Below are 287 nucleotides of genomic sequence, written 5' to 3' on the forward strand. Positions count from 1 at the left end.
AGTCCGCGATCGAAGGGCCTTCCCATACCACGTGCCTGACCTGCCTTTGGACTGAACCCACTGCATTGTTCCTGAACCGCTGTATTGTTCCTATGAATCGGCAAACTCCGATATGCATCGAATTTCGAACGAAACTCTTCTAAAGACAGAGAACAGCGTAATTTGACCATCGAACAATTTCGAAGCTGTTTTGGAGCAATTCAAAGGATGTTGATAATAGATGTGCTTCCTGATATTGTTCCTAAGTCACGTGGGGTGCTAGACGCTTGGTTTCGAGCTCTCCGATG

Source organism: Fibroporia radiculosa, assembly GCF_000313525.1.
Source record: "Fibroporia radiculosa TFFH 294 genomic supercontigs, scaffold15612, whole genome shotgun sequence".
In the NCBI taxonomy this organism is placed as follows: Eukaryota; Fungi; Basidiomycota; class Agaricomycetes; order Polyporales; family Fibroporiaceae; genus Fibroporia; species Fibroporia radiculosa.